Below are 2,750 nucleotides of genomic sequence, written 5' to 3' on the forward strand. Positions count from 1 at the left end.
TTTAAACGACGCTATCCTGAGGAGGGCACCTAAAGGCGAGCTGTAATGGCCTCATCTTCGGCAAGCTCCTCCGGTTTTTTCCACAGTTTTTTTCCGGTTTTTTTCCGTTTTTTTTAAGGATTTTTTTTTTGTGCTGACTCTCGTTCTTTAAACGACGCTATCCTGACGAGGACACCTAAAGGCGAGCCGTAATGGCCTCATTTTCGGCAAGCTCCTCCGGTTTTTTTTTCCACAGTTTTTTTTTTTTTTTTTTTTTACGTTGTGCTGACTCTCGTTCTTTAAACGACGCTATCCTGAGGAGGACACCTAAAGGCGAGCCGTAATAGCCTCATCTTCGCAAAGCTCCTCCGGTTTTTTTTGCACAGTTTTTTTCCGGCTTTTTTCCGTTTTTTTTTCAGTTTTTTTTTTTTTTTTTTTTTTTTTTTTTTTACGTTGTGCTGACTCTCGTTCTTTAAACGACGCTATCCTGAGGAGGACACCTAAAGGCGAGCCGTAATGGCCTCTTCTTCGGCAAGCTCCTCCGGTTTTTTTTTCCACAGTTTTTTCCCTTTTTTTTTTTTTTTTTACATTGTGCTGACTCTCGTTCTTTAAACGACGCTATCCTGAGGAGGACACCTAAAGGCGAGCCGTAATGGCCTCATCTTCGGCAAGCTCCTCTTTTTTTTTTTCCGTTTTTTTTTTTGTTTTTTTTTACATTGTGCTAACTCTTGTTCTTTAAATGATGTTATCCCGAGGAAGACACCTAAAGGCGAGCCGTAATGGCCTCATCTTTGGCAAGCTTCTCCGGTTTTTTTTCCATAGTTTTTTTCCTTTTTTTTTCAGTTTTTTTTTTTTTTGTGCTGACTCTCGTTCTTTAAACGACGCTATCCTGAGGAGGACACCTAAAGGCGAGCCGTAATGGCCTTATCTTCGGCAAGCTCCTCAGGTTTTTTCCACTGTTTTTTTGTTTTGTTTTTTTTTGTTTTTTTGTTTTTTTGTTTTTTTACGTTTTGCTGACTCTTGTTCTTTAAATGACGTTATCCCGAGGAGGACACCTAAAGGCGACCCGTAATGGCCTCATCTTTCGCAAGCTTCTCCGGTTTTTTTTCCATAGTTTTTTTCCGCTTTTTTTTTTTTTTTTTTTTTTTTTTTTTTTTTTTTACGTTGTGCTGACTCTCGTTCTTTAAACGACGCTATCCTGAGGAGGGCACCTAAAGGCGAGCCGTAATGGCCTCATCTTCGGCAAGCTACTCCGGTTTTTTTCCACAGTTTTTTCCTGTTTTTCTCCGGTTTTTTTTCCATAGTTTTTTTCCGTTTTTTCTTCAAATTTTTTTTTCAGTTTTTTTTTTTTTTTTTTTTTTTTTTTTTTTTTTTAACATTGTGCTGACTCTTGTTCTTTAAATGACGTTATCCCGAGGAGGACACCTAAAGGCGAGCCGTAATGGCCTCATCTTTGGCAAGCTTCTCCGGTTTTTTTTCCATAGTTTTTTTCCTTTTTTTTTTCAGTTTTTTTTTTTCTGACTCTCGTTCTTTAAACGACGCTATCCTGAGGAAGACACCTAAAGGCGAGCCGTAATGGCCTTATCTTCGGCAAGCTCCTCCGGTTTTTTCCACTGTTTTTTTTTTTTTTTTTTTTTTACGTTGTGCTTACTCTTGTTCTTTAAAAGACGTTATCCCGAGGAGGACACTTAAAGGCGACCCGTAATGGCCTCATCTTTGGCAAGCTTCTCCGGTTTTTTTTGTGCTGACTCTTGTTCTTTAAACGACGCTATCCTGAGGAGGGCACCTAAAGGCGAGCCGTAATGGCCTCATCTTCGGCAAGCTCCTCCGGTTTTTTTCCACAGTTTTTTTCCGGTTTTTTTCCGTTTTTTTTCAGTTTATTTTTTTTTTTGTGCTGACTCTCGTTCTTTAAACGACGCTATCCTGACGAGGACACCTAAAGGCGAGCCGTAATGGCCTCATCTTCGGCAAGCTCCTCCGGTTTTTTTTTCCACAGTTTTTTCCTGTTTTTTTTTCAGTTTTTTTTTTTTTATTACATTGTGCTAACTCTTGTTCTTTAAATGACGTTATCCCGAGGAGGACAACTAAAGGCGAGCCGTAATGGCCTCATCTTTGGCAAGCTTCTCCGGTTTTTTTTCCATAGTTTTTTTTCCGTTTTTTCTTCAGTTTTTTTTTTAAGTTTTTTTTTTTTTTTTTTTTTTTTTTTTTTTTTTTTTTTTTTTTTTTTACGTTGTGCTGACTCTCGTTCTTTAAACGACGCTATCCTGAGGAGGACACCTAAAGGCGAGCCATAATGGCCTCATCTTCGGCAAGCTCCTCCGGTTTTTTTTTCCACAGTTTTTCCCGTTCTTTTTTTTTTTTTTTTTTTTACATTGTGCTAACTCATGTTCTTTAAATGATGTTATCCCGAGGAAGACACCTAAAGGTGAGCCGTAATGGCCTCATCTTTGGCAAGCTTCTCCGGTTTTTTTTCCATAGTTTTTTTCCGTTTTTTCTTCAGTTTTTTTTTCAGTTTTTTTTTTTTTTTTTTTTTTTTTTTTTTTTTTTTACATTGTGCTGACTCTTGTTCTTTAAATGACGTTATCCCGAGGAGGACACCTAAAGGCGAGCCGTAATGGCCTCATCTTTGGCAAGCTTCTCCGGTTTTTTTTCCAGAGTTTTTTTCCATAGTTTTTTTCCTTTTTTTTTCAGTTTTTTTTTTTTTTTGTGCTTACTCTCGTTCTTTAAACGACGCTATCCTGAGGAAGACACCTAAAGGCGAGCCGTAATGG

The sequence above is a fragment of the Arachis ipaensis genome, chromosome B3, assembly GCF_059453495.1.
Source record: "Arachis ipaensis isolate K30076 ecotype BB chromosome B3, ASM5945349v1, whole genome shotgun sequence".
NCBI classification, from domain to species: Eukaryota; Viridiplantae; Streptophyta; class Magnoliopsida; order Fabales; family Fabaceae; genus Arachis; species Arachis ipaensis.